This window comes from Salmo salar, chromosome ssa05, assembly GCF_905237065.1.
Source record: "Salmo salar chromosome ssa05, Ssal_v3.1, whole genome shotgun sequence".
Classification (NCBI taxonomy): domain Eukaryota; kingdom Metazoa; phylum Chordata; class Actinopteri; order Salmoniformes; family Salmonidae; genus Salmo; species Salmo salar.
Window position 1 is genome coordinate 13682241 of NC_059446.1, and position 13789 is coordinate 13696029.

Consider the following 13789-nt stretch of genomic DNA (forward strand, 5'->3'; position numbering starts at 1 on the left):
CAACAAGTAATTTCGTCAAACTTCTGCCCTGCTAGAGCTGCCCCGGTCAACTGTAAGTGCTGTTATTGTTAAGTGGAAACATCTAGGCGCAACATCGGCTCAGCAGCAAAGTGGTAGGCTACACAAGCTCTCAGAACGGGACCACCGAGTGCTGAAGCATGTAATGAGTAAAAATCATCTGTCGTCGGTTGCAACACTGCCTCTGGAAGCAACGTCGACAATAACTGTTCGTCTGGAGCTTCATGAAATGGGTTTCCATGGCCGAGCAGCTTCACACAAGCCTAAGATCACCATGCCCAATGGTAAGCATCAGTTGGAGTGGTGTAATGCGCTCTGCCATTGGACTCTGATGCAGCTTTTGATCATGTAGTGTATTTATTCACTCATATTTTGAGGTAAGGTAGTAATAGTGTAATAGTATTGATATTGATTGCTAGTAAAGCTTAGAAATGAAGGATCAATGCTGATGAAAGACAATCGCTTAATCATTAAGTCAGCCTGAGCCTTGGTGTTCAATAAGAAATCGTGAACAATTTCACATGGAATATGAATCAAAGACAGCTAAGACGTCCTCTAAGAGATTCATTTCCATAGAGCCTCGTTCTTTCAAGACAACAAAGGGAGTCAGTCCTTCATTTTCACTTCATTTTCAGCGAAAGGTTGCTGGGTTGAATCCCTGAGCCAACTATGTGAAAAATCTGTCAATGTGCCCTTGAGAAAGGCATGTAACCTCATAGAATTAGGAATTATAATACTAGAATGTACACGAATCTTGTTATTATGGGATTAAGGTCAGCCATTGTGGTCAGGGAGTTTGTCAACCATGGTTTGCCAGTGCTGTGATAAGATATTGAGTAAAATGAATTGCTTAATTATTAAGTCAGCCTGAGCTGACGATGGCGCCGGAGGGTAGGGCTGCCGTCTTATCGGCTCTCAACCAATCATGCTATTTTGTTTGTTTTTTCGCATTGTTCGTAATAATGTTGCTGCTACCGTCTCTTATGACCGAAAAGAGCTTCTGGACATCGGAAATGGGATTACTCACCTCAAATTGGACGAGGAGATCTTCTTCAATGAGTCGGACGCGAGTGACATACTGCAGACTCCCGACCAGGCCCCATGATTCGCTGGAGAAGGAAACAGAGATTTTGAGGCAAAAGATCCGGATGCCTTCCGAGGATCAGGCGACGAGTGACTAATCTGCCCTTGCCTTCCATTCTGCTAGCTAACGTTCAATCGCTGGAAAATAAATGAAACGAACTGAAAGCACGTATATCCTACCAAAGGGACATTAAAAACTGTAATATCTTATGTTTCACCGAGTCGTGGCTGAACGACGACATTAAGAACATACAGCTGTCGGGTTACCCACTCTATCGGCAAGACAGAACAGCAGCCTCTGATAAGACATGGGGTGGGGGCCTATGCATGTATGTAAACAACAGCTGGTGCACGATATCTAAGGAAGTCTCAAAGTTTTGCTCGCCTGAGGTAGATTATCTCATGATAAGCTGTAGACAACACTATCTACCTAGAGAGTTTTCATCTGTATTTTTCATAGCTGTCTACATACCACCACAGAGCAAAGTTTGCACTAAAACCGCACTCAATGAGCTGTATTCCTCCATAAGCAAACAGGAAAACGCTCACCCAGAGGCGGCGCTCCTAGTGGCCAGTGACTTTAATGTAGGGAAACTTAAATCAGTTTTACCGAATTTCTATCAGCATGTTAAATGTGCAACCAGAGGGGGAAAAAATGATAGACCACCTTTACTCCACACACAGAGAAGAGTACAAAGCTCTCCCTTGCCCTCCATTTGGCAAATCTGACCATAACTCTATCCTCCTGATTCCTGCTTACAAGAAAAAATTAAAACAGGAAGCACTAGTGACTCGGTCTATAAAAAAAGTGGTCAGATGAAGCAGATTCTAAACTACAGGATTGTTTTGCTAGCACAGACTGGAATATGTTCCGGGAATCTTCCGATGGCATTGAGGAGTACACCACTTCAGTCACTGGCTTTGTCAATAAGTGCATTGAGGACGTCGTCCCCACAGTGACTGTACCGTATATACCCCAACCAGAAGCCATGGATTACTGCCAGCATTCGCACCAAGCTAAAGGGTAGAGCTGCCGCTTTCAAGGAGCGGGACTCTAACCCGGAAGCTTATAAGAAATCCCGCTATGCCCTCCGACGAACCATCAAACAGGCAAAGCGTCAATACAGGACTAAGATTGAATTGTACTACACCGGCTCCGACGCTCGTCAGATGTGGCAGGGCTTGCAAACTATTATAGACTACAAAGGGAAGCACAACAAAGAGCTGCCCAGTGACACAAGCCTACCAGACAAGCTAAATAACTTCTATGCTCGCTTCGAGGCAAGTAACACTGAAACATGCATGCAAGCATCAGCTGGTCCGGATGACTGTGTGATCACGCTCTTCGCAGCCAATGTGAGTAAGACCTTTTAACAGGTCAACATTCACAAGGCCGCTGGGCCAGACGGATTACCAGGACGTATACAGTCGTGGCCAAAAGTTTTGAGAATGACACAAATATTAATTTTCACAAAGTCTGCTGCCTCAGGTTGTAGGATGGCGATTTGCATATACTCCAGAATGTTATGAAGAGTGATCAGATGAATTGCAATTAATTGCAAAGTCCCTCTTTGCCATGCAAATGAACTGAATCCCAAAAAACAATTTCCACTGCATTTCAGCCCTGCCACAAAAGGACCAGCTGACATCATGTCAGTGATTCTCTCGTTAACACAGGTGTGAGTGTTGACGAGGACAAGGCTGGAGATCACTCTGTCATGCTGATTGAGTTTGAATAACAGACTGGAAGCTTCAAAAGGAGGGTGGTGCTTGGAATCATTGTTCTTCCTCTGTCAACCATGGTTACCTGCAAGGAAACATGTGCTGTCATCATTGCTTTGCACAAAACGGGCTTCACAGGCAAGGATATTGCTGCCAGTAAGATTGCACCTAAATCAAACATTTATCGGATCATCAAGAACTTCAAGGAGAGCAGTTCAATTGTTGTGAAGAAGGCTTCAGAGCTCCCAAGAAAGTCCAGCAAGCGCCAGGACCGTCTCCTAAAGTTGATTCAGTTGCGGGATCGGGGCACCACCAGTACAGAGCTTGCTCAGGAATGGCAGCAGGCAGGTGTGAGTGCATCTGCACACACAGTGAGGCAAAGACTTTTGGAGGATGGCCTGGTGTCAAGAAGGGCAGCAAAGAAGCCACTTCTCTCCAGGAAAAACATCAGGGACAGACTGATATTCTGTAAAAGTTACAGGGATTGGACTGCTGAGGACTGGGGTAAAGTCATTTTCTCTGATGAATCCCCTTTCCGATTGTTTGGGGCATCCGGAAAAAAGCTTGTCCGGAGAAGACAAGGTGTGTGCTACCATCAGTCCTGTGTCATGCCAACAGTAAAGCATCCTGAGACCATTCATGTGTGGGGTTGCTTCTCAGCCAAGGGAGTGGGCTCACTCACAATTTTGCCGAACACAGCCATGAATAAAGAATGGTACCAACACATCCTCCAAGAGCAACTTCTCCCAACCATCCAGGAACAGTTTGGTGACGAACAAGGCCTTTTCCAGCATGATGGAGCACCTTCCCATAAGGCAAAAGTGATAACTAAGTGGTTCTGGGAACAAAACATAGATATTTTGGGTCCATGGCCAGGAAACTCCCCAGACCTTAATCCCATTGAGAGCTTGTGGTCAATCCTCAAGAGGCGGTTGGAAAAACAAAACACACAAATTCTGACAAACTCCAAGCATTGATTATGCAAGAATGGGCTGCCATCAGTCAGGATGTGGCCCAGAAGTTAATTGACAGCATGGCAGGGCGGATTGCAGAGGTCTTGAAAAAGAAAGGTCAACACTGCAAATATTGACTCTTTGCATCAACTTCATGTAATTGTCAATAAAAGCCTTTGACACTTATGAAATGCTTGTAATTATACTTCAGTATTCCATAGTAACATCTGACAAAAATATGTAAAGACGCTGAAGCAGCAAACTTTGTGGAAATTAATATTTGTGTCATTCTCAAACCTTTTGGCCACGACTTTACTCCAAGCATGCGCTGACCAACTGGCAATTGTCTTCAATGACACTTTCAACTGCTCCCTGACCCAGCCTGTAACATCTACATGTTTCAAGCAGACCACCATAGTCCCTGTGCCCAAGAACATTAAGGAAACCTGCCTAAATGACTAGCGACTCGTAGCACTCACGTCTGTAGCCATGAAATGTTGGTCATGGCTCACATCAACACCATTATCCCAGAACCCCCCCCCACACCGCTGCTACTCTCTGTTATTATCTATGCATAGCCACTTTAATAACTCTACCTGCATTTACATAATTATCTCAATTACCTCGACATTGACTCTGAACCGGTACCCCCTGTATATAGTCCCACTATTGTTATTTACTGCTGCTCCTTAATTATTTGTTTTTCTTATCTCTTACTTTTTTTAAGGTATTTTCTTAAAACTGCATCACTGTAAGGTCTACACCTGTTGTATTCGGTGCATGTGACAAATATATTTTTATTTGATTTTGATTTGAAAATAATGAATTTGAAGAATGTATTTGCACTGTATGTTTGTTACATAGCTAGCCAGGCAGTTTAAGAGGAATGAAACCATGCATTTTTTCAAATTAACTGCTAATATGCAAACAATGCAGTCAATCCACAGCCATACACTGGCTGAAATCAGTTGATGACAGGACTTAGACAAGTTGTAATGTAACAGGTACTGATATTGTATCGTGTGATAGCACTCACAGCTTTCTAAGAAAACAAAATGTTGACATTTATGGTCTGTATATATTTTATAGGCTATTTATACAGAAAATTGGTATAAAACCAGTCTAAACTATATTTATATGACAATATGTCTCCCTGACTACTATGGTTACCATTTTCACCCCATCCCAGAAGGGATCTCTATGCTTAACCCCTAATTGCTCCTGTAAATCACTCTGGATAAGAGTGTCTGCTAAATGACTAACATGTCCGTGTAAATGGTTGACATGCTGATGTTTTCTGTTGGTTGTGAGTGAGTGATAATGTGCAATAAGACAATGATATGCATGGCTGATACATTCCTCACTAACTTGCTACAATAGCAGCAAAATAAGAAACGTGTGCTATTGTGTTCACTGTTTCCAGCAATCAGTAAATACTACTGCACAAAATTCTAAATCCCCACATCAGTGTCACACTGTGTACAATATATGTATTGTCACACCCTGATCTGTTTCACCTGTCTTGTGCTTGTCTCCACCCCCCTCCATGTGTCACCCATTTTCCCCATTATCTCCTGTGCATTTATACCTGTGTTTTCTGTTTGTCTGTTGTTTTTTTTAAACCTTTATTTAACTAGTCAAGTCAGTTAATAACAAATTCTTATTTAAAATGACGGCCTACCCCGGCCAAACCTGGACAATGCTGGGTCAATTGTGCACCATCCTATGGGACTCCCAATCACAGCTGGATGTGATACAGCCTGGATTCAAACCAGGGACTGTAGTGATGCCTCTTGCACTGAGATGCAGTGCCTTAGACCGCTGCACTACTCAGGAGCAGCAGACTGTTGCCAGTTTGCCTTGTCTCGTCAAGCCTACCAGCGTTTTTTCCATACTCCTGTTTCTCGTTAGTTCCTGTTTTTCTAGTTCTCCTGGTTTTTGAACATTCTGCCTGCCCTGGCACTGAGCCTGCCTGTGTCACAAGTATTGCCGTGTTGAAGGGAGGACCAATACGCAGCAGGAATGTGGATGCTCATCTTTTAATTAGATATAATGAAGCATACTTAAAAAACCAAGAAAGAGAAAGGACAGTTTCACAGGCTAAAGCAACAATACTTAGCAGTGCAAAATGTAACTACCCACAAATGACAAACCAAACACACACCTACTTATAGGACTCCCAATCAGAGGCAACTAGAAACACCTGCCTCCAATTGAGAGTCCAGCACCCAAACCTACACATAGAAAAACTAACCTAGAACATACTAATTCAGAAACATACACCCAAAACCCAGGAACACATAAATAACACACCCCTCTAAACCACAAACAAAAAAAACCCACCATACAAAACAAACATACCTCTGCCACGCCATGACCAAATATAATACAAATAATACCTAAATACTGGTCAGGACGTGACAGCCTGCCGTTCTGTACCTTACGGACTCTGATCTGGATTACTGTCCTCTGCCTGCCCTTGACCTGTCGTTTGCCTGACCCCTGTTTTGTAAATAAACTTTTGTTATTTCGAACTGTCTGCATCTGGGTTGTATCCTGAGGTCTGATATATATAAGATGTAGTCAATGAGGACTGTATAACAGTTATGATTTTTTTCACAATATTTCAGACATGCAGAGAATAAAGTTGGTTTACTCCTAAGTAACTTTGGGTTATTACTCAGTCATCATCTCTAACATTGTGACCTTCCATTATAGAGCTTTGCTTTGGTGTGGATTGAGGCCTATACATTCATATCAGGTGTGTTCCTCCATTTTATTCACCTTGCCTTATTTCTATCAAAAAGACTCCAGCAACTTCATTGTGGGCACATTTACTCTATTTCTTTCATGTTTTGGACTTTCTGGAGTATTTGCGTATTGGTATTGTATTGATATTGTATTACTGCACTGTAGGAGCTGCACCTGCTGTAACATCTGCTAATCTGTGTACATAACCAATAATGTTTGATTTGATTTGTAACATGTGGCTGGGACCGTGGATTGTCCCGCGTTTGTGGCTGTCTATATCCCTGCTCTTTGTTGTTTTCAATCTTCCCCGTGACCTGCCCTGTCTGGAACTGCGAGGAGTAACAGCCTAACCTACGTTGCTAGCTACCATGACAAAGACCAAAGCCGGCGGGAGTACCGTTGAGGACAGTGGTGTCTCTCCATCACAGATGAAGGATCTTTTAACCGAACAAAAAGACTTCTACAAGCAGTTGTTAGGACAACAAGAAAATAGCTTCAACTGTTTTGTCCAAATACTGGTGGAGTCAACTAATAAAAGAATGGACGACCTGACCAGAGAGGTCCAGGACCTGAAGAACAGCTTGCAGTTCTCCCAGGGTCAGCTTGATGACTTGAAAGGCGAGATGACAGCAATCTGTAAGTCATTGATAGAAGACATCAGTTCTGTGTGTGAATCCATGATAACAATGACAGATAAATCATGGGACAATCAAGGCGGAATAACATGGTCGTGGACGGAATTGCAGTATATCCACATGAGACCTGGACGGAGTCTGAGGACAAAGTGAGGGAAATGAGCTCTGAGAAATAGAAGATGGACAACCGGAAGATTGAGATGGAGCGCGCCAACAGGACTGGAAAATCCACCACTGGTCCAGGTGACAGGTCCAGGCCGATAGCGGTCAAATTCCTGAGGTTCAAGAACAAGGTAGCTGTTCTGGAACGAGCCAAGAACTTGAGAGGAATGTATATCTTCCTCAACGAGGACTATCCTGAAGCTGTGCGCCAGAAGCGGAAAGAACTTATCCCAGCCATGAAAGCTACCAGAGCTCGTGGGGACATTGCTTACATCCACTATGACAGGCTCATTGTCCACCCTCCCTCGCAGAAGCCTGCAGCACACACACACACACACACACACACACACACACACACACACACACACACACACACACACACACACACACACACACACACACACACACACACACACACACACACACACACACACACACACACACACACACACACCAATTGATTAATGGACTGCTGAATGTATATTTTTTTCTCTTGCTTTGTTTGCTCTTCCACATTATGTCTTTTCCATATTATGTCTATCTCTGATAAGCTACCCAGGAAAGGGCTGAAAATAGCCCATATTAATATATGTAGCCTTAGAAATAAGGTTAATGAAATCAATAACTACCAAATATCTGTCGTTCTGCCCCTGAACAAGGCAGTTAACCCACTGTTCCTAGGCCGTCATTAAAAATAAGAATTTGTTCTTAACTGACTTGCCTAGTTAAATAAAGGTAAAAAAATAAAATAACATTAGATAACAGTCATATATTAACCATTACTGAGACCAATACAAGGATATAACAGCAATACAAGGATATAACATCTTTAGAAGAGACAGGAATGCTTATTGGGGAGGTGTTGCTGTATATATTCAGAGCCATATCCCTGTAATGCTTAGAGAAGATCTTATGTCAAGTGTTATTGAAGTGTTGTGATTGCAGGCTCACTTGGCACATCTAAAGCCTTTTCTTTTGGGGTGTTGCTATAGGCCACCAAGTGCCAACAGGCATTATCTGAATAGCATGTGTGAAATGCTTGATAGTGTATGTGATGTAAACAGAGATGTCTACTTTCTTGAGGACTTGAATATTGACTGGTTTTCATCAAGCTGTCCACTCAAGAGGAAGCTTCTTACTGTAACCAGTGCCTGTAATCTGGTTCAGGTTATTAATCAACCTACCAGGGTGTTTACAAACACTACAGGAACAAGATCATCCATACGTATCGATCACATTTTTACTAATACTGTAGAACTTTGTTCTATAGCTGTATCCATACCCATTAGATGCAGTGATCACAGTATAGTGGCTATATCCAGGAAAACCAAAGTTCCAACAGCTGGGCCTAAAATAGTGTATAAGAGATCATACAAAAGATTTTGCTGGGACTCTTATGTGGATGATGTTAAAAATATTTGTTGGTCTGATGTGATTAATAAGGAGCATTCAGACACTGCACTTGATGAATTTATGAATTTGCTTCTTCCAATTATTGATAAACATGCACCTGTTAAACTGACTGTTAGAATTGTTAAGGCTTCATGGATTGATGAGGAATGTAAAAACTGTATGGTTGAAAGAGATGGGGCAAAAGGAGTGGCTAATAAGTCTGGCTGCACATCTGACTGGCTGACTTACTGCAAATTGAGAAACGATGTGACTAAACTCAACAAAAAGAAGAACAAAATCTACTATGAAGCCAAGATCAATGACATAAAGAATGATGGAAAACAATTTTGGAGTACTTTAAATCAAATTAGGGGCAGAAGACTAATCCAACTCTATCTTTCATCGAATCAGATGGCTTTTTCATCACAAAACCATTTGATGTTGCCAATTATTTTAATGATTACTTCATTGGCAAAGTGGGCAAACTTAGGCAAGAAATGCCAACAACGAACACTGAGCCATCGTATTCATTCACAAATAATGAAAGAAAAGTGTTGCAAGTTAGAATTTTCTAAAGTTAGCGTGGGAGAGGTGGAAAAATTATTGTTATTGGTGGGAAATCTACTGAGTATGGTATCTGACTCTATAGCCACTCCTATCTGTCATATCTTTAATCTGAGCCTAGAGGAAAGTTTTTGTCCTCAAGCCTGGAGGAAAGTAATTCGCTACCCAAGAGTGATAAAGCAGCCTTTACTGGTTCTAACAGCAGACCTATCAGCTTGCTGCCAGCTCTAAGCAAACTGTTGGAAAAAATGGTGTTTAACCAAATTCAATGCTATTTCTCTGTAAACAAATGAACAACAGACTTTCAGCATGCTTATATAGAAGGGCACTCAACATATACTGCACTGACACAAATGACTGATGATTGGTTGAAAGAAATTGATAATAAGAAGATTGTGGGAGCTGTACTGTTAGATTTCAGTGCAGCCTTTGAAATTATTGACCATAACCTGTTGTTGAAAAAATGTATGTGTTATGGCTTTTCAACCTCTGCCATATTGTGGATTCAGAGCTATCTGTCTAATAGAACTCATTGGGTTTTCTTTAATAGAAGCTTCTCTAATGTCAAACATGTAAAATGTGGCGTACCACAGGGCACGTCTCTAGCCACTCTACTCTTTTCTATTTTTAAGAATGACCTGCCACTGGCATTAAACAAAGCATTTCTGTCCATGCATGCTGATGATTCAACCATATACACATCAGCAACCACAGCTAATGACGTCACTGAAACCCTTAACAAAAAGTTGCAGTCTGTTTTGGAATGGGTGGCCAGTATAAACTGGTCCTGAACATCTCTAAAACTAAGAGCATTGTATTTGGTACAAATCATTCCCTAAGTTCTAGACCTCAGCTGAATCTGGTAATGAATGGTATGGGTGTTGAACAAGTTGAGGAGACTAAATTACTTTCCGTTACCTTAGAATGAGAACTGTCATGGTCAAAACATATAGTTTCAATGGATGTAAATATGGGGACAGGTCTGTCCATAATCAGAAGATGCTCTGCTCTTTTGACATCACACTCCAAAAAGCAAGTCCTGCAGGCTCTAGTTTTGTCTTATCTTGATTATTGTCCAGTCGTGTGGTCAAGTGTTGCAAGGAAAGACCTAGTTAATAATAAGGATCTCTACAAATCGGTGTCCCACCCTCGGGACGGTTGAACTAATGTGCGCTAATGTGATTAGCATGACGTTGTAAGTTACAAGAACATTTCCCAGGACATAGACATATCTGATATTGTCAGAATGCTTAAATTCCTGTTAATCTAACTGCACTGTCCAATTTACAGTAGCTATTACAGTGAAATAATACCATGCTATTGTTTGAGGAGAGTGCACATTTGGGGAGTCTTGATACAACATTTTGAACAGTGCAAATGCAATTGTTTATTGGATCAGTCTAAAACTTAGCACATACACTGCTTTGGCCAACATCTAAATTGCACCTGGTCTGGAATAATACATTATGGCCTTTCTCTTGCATTTCAAAGATGATGGTACAAACAAAATGCATGTTTTTTTCTTTGTATTATCTTTTACCAGATCTAATGTGTTATATTCTCCTACATTCATTTCACATTTCCACAAACTTCAAAGTGTTTCCTTTCAAATGGTATTTAGAATATGCATATATATCCTCCATTTTATTCACCATGCCTTATTTCTATCAAAAAGACTCCAGCAACTTAATTGTGGGCACATTTACTCTATTTCTTTCATGTTTTGGACTTTTTGGAGTATTTGCGTATTGGTATTGTATTGATATTGTATTACTGCACTGTAGGAGCTGCACCTGCTGTAACATCTGCTAATCTGTGTACATAACCAATAATGTTTGATTTGATTTGTAACATGTGGCTGGGACCGTGGATTGTCCCGCGTTTGTGGCTGTCTATATCCCTGCTCTTTGTTGTTTTCAATCTTCCCCGTGACCTGCCCTGTCTGGAACTGCGAGGAGTAACAGCCTAACCTACGTTGCTAGCTACCATGACAAAGACCAAAGCCGGCGGGAGTACCGTTGAGGACAGTGGTGTCTCTCCATCACAGTTGAAGGATCTTTTAACCGAACAAAAAGACTTCTACAAGCAGTTGTTACGACAACAAGAAAATAACTTCAACTGTTTTGTCCAAATACTGGTGGAGTCAACTAATAAAAGAATGGACGACCTGACCAGAGAGGTCCAGGACCTGAAGAACAGCTTGCAGTTCTCCCAGGGTCAGCTTGATGACTTGAAAGAGGAGAAAGGCAAGATGACAGCAATCTGTAAGTCATTGATAGAAGACATCAGTTCTGTGTGTGAATCCATGATAACAATGGCAGATAAATCATGGGACAATCAAGGCGGAATAACATGGTCGTGGACGGAATTGCAGTATATCCACATGAGACCTGGACGGAGTCTGAGGACAAAGTGAGGGAAATGAGCTCTGAGAAATAGAAGATGGACAACCGGAAGATTGAGATGGAGTGCGCCAACAGGACTGGAAAATCCACCACTGGTCCAGGTGACAGGTCCAGGCCGATAGCGGTCAAGTTCCTGAGGTTCAAGAGCAAGGTAGCTGTTCTGGAAAGAGCCAGGAACTTGAGAGGAACGTATATCTTCCTCAACAAGGACTATCCTGAAGCTGTGCGCCAGAAGCGGAAAGAACTTATCCCAGCCATGAAAGCTACCAGAGCTCGTGGGGACATTGCTTACATCCACTATGACAGGCTCATTGTCCACCCTCCCTCGCAGAAGCCTGCAGCACACACACACACACACATACACACACACACACACACACACACACACACACACACACACACACACACACACACACACACACACACACACACACACACACACACACACACACACACACACACACACACACACACACACACACACACACACACCAATTGATTAATGGACTGCTGAATGTATATTTTTTTCTCTTGCTTTGTTTGCTCTTCCACATTATGTCTTTTCCATATTATGTCTATCTCTGATAAGCTACCCAGGAAAGGGCTGAAAATAGCCCATATTAATATATGTAGCCTTAGAAATAAGTTTAATGAAATCAATAACTTGCAAACATCTGTCGTTCTGCCCCTGAACAAGGCAGTTAACCCACTGTTCCTAGGCCGTCATTGAAAATAAGAATTTGTTCTTAACTGACTTGCCTAGTTAAATAAAGGTAAAAAAATAAAAATAACATTAGATAACAGTCATATATTAACCATTACTGAGACCAATACAAGGATATAACAGCAATACAAGGATATAACATCTTTAGAAGAGACAGGAATGCTTATTGGGGAGGTGTTGCTGTATATATTCAGAGCCATATCCCTGTAATGCTTAGAGAAGATCTTATGTCAAGTGTTATTGAAGTGTTGTGATTGCAGGCTCACTTGGCACATCTAAAGCCTTTTCTTTTGGGGTGTTGCTATAGGCCACCAAGTGCCAACAGGCATTATCTGAATAGCATGTGTGAAATGCTTGATAGTGTATGTGATGTAAACAGAGATGTCTACTTGAGGACTTGAATATTGACTGGTTTTCATCAAGCTCCTTGCTTCAGGTCCTGAGCTACAGGCAGTTTGATTTTAGGCAAATATTGAAAAAAGGGGGCGGATCCTTAAGCTGCAGCTGGACCAGAACAGAGCAGCACGTCTTGCTCTTCATTGTAATCAGAGGGTTGATGTAAATGCTATGCATGCAAGTCTGTCTTGGTTAAGAGTTGAAGAGAGACTGACTGCATCACTTCTTATTTTCATAAGAAACATAGTCAACATACACACAGCTCTGACAAACACACACTTACCCCACCAGACATGACACCAGGGGTCTTTTCACAGTCTCCAGGTGCAGAACAAATTCAAGAAAGCGTACAGTATTATATAGAGCCATTATTGCATGGAACTCCGTTCCATCTCTTATTGCTCAAGTGAACAGCAAACCTGATTTAAAAAAAAATAGATAAAGCAACACCTCACAGCACAACGCCTCTCCACTATTTGACCTAGATAGTTTTTGTGTATGTTTTGATTTGTAGGCTACGTGTGCCTTTTGTAAAAATAAAATAATTGATGTAGTTCTGTCCTTGTCTATTAATGTTCTGTATTATGTCATGTTTCATGTGGACCCCAGGAAGAGTCGCTGCTGCTTCCCAACAGCTAATGGGGATCCTAATAAAATACCTACATATCTTGGCAATATCAGATTTTTTTTTTTACTTACTGTAATGTAAAATCATAACAGTCATCACAGTAGTACATTCAAGTTTATATCATAATTTTTGTTTCTCCTTTACAGACATACATTTTCTTTATGCAGTACTCAAATGTAGTAGACAAACCAGTTTACATGTCAAATCTATAGGTTAACCAAACATTTACATGATCATCAATTAATAAGAGCAATTTTTAAAAAAATTACAAAGAAGAAGATAATATAAAAAGTAATGTGAGCGTTGCATTGTGAAAGGCAATTACTTTATATGAACATGTATTTCAATGTGAAACG